Source organism: Austrofundulus limnaeus, unplaced genomic scaffold (genome assembly GCF_001266775.1).
Source record: "Austrofundulus limnaeus strain Quisiro unplaced genomic scaffold, Austrofundulus_limnaeus-1.0 Scaffold1411, whole genome shotgun sequence".
NCBI lineage: Eukaryota > Metazoa > Chordata > Actinopteri > Cyprinodontiformes > Rivulidae > Austrofundulus > Austrofundulus limnaeus.
Genome location: NW_013953813.1, coordinates 65682 through 66267, shown reverse-complemented (window position 1 = coordinate 66267; position 586 = coordinate 65682).

Sequence of the window (586 nt, the reverse complement as noted above, 5' to 3'; positions counted from 1 at the left end):
GCGATTCCATTCCCGACTCTGCAATCACGCTGTGATAGGCTGTTTGAGGCTCGACATCCAGCAGCGACATTTCCGGAGTTGCGTCCAAATCCTCAGCAGTGTTTGGAGGTAGATGAGGTGTCGCCGAGCTGAGCCATCTCATGATGTCCTCAGATAACGATTCACTGCAGACGCATTGGAAATGATCAGCCTCTGCATCCCGCTCCAACATCTGGAGATCTTCAGCGGTGAGTAGTGGAAGCTGAAGATGTTCTTCTCGGACAACTGCGAGCTGTGAGCTGGTTGGAGTTGTAGCCAGTTGCGGTGATGAAGGCTGATAACCCACGAAGCAGTCGGAGGCGTAGAGGCTCGGAGGGGTGAGGGCGGACCATCGGGACTTACCCCCCAGAACGCAGCGAGAGAAGACTGTCGGAGCGGTCGGTACATTTTTTTTCTTCACGGTCTTTCGGGTTGGAACTTGATCTGAGACTTGTCTAGCGTTCGCGTCCTTATTAAACTGTAGAGAGAGCGGAAGGGGGTGGAGTTGAAACTAGAGGATGGGGTGGAGCTGTGTGTGTGTGTGTGTGTGTGTGTGTGTGTGTGTGTG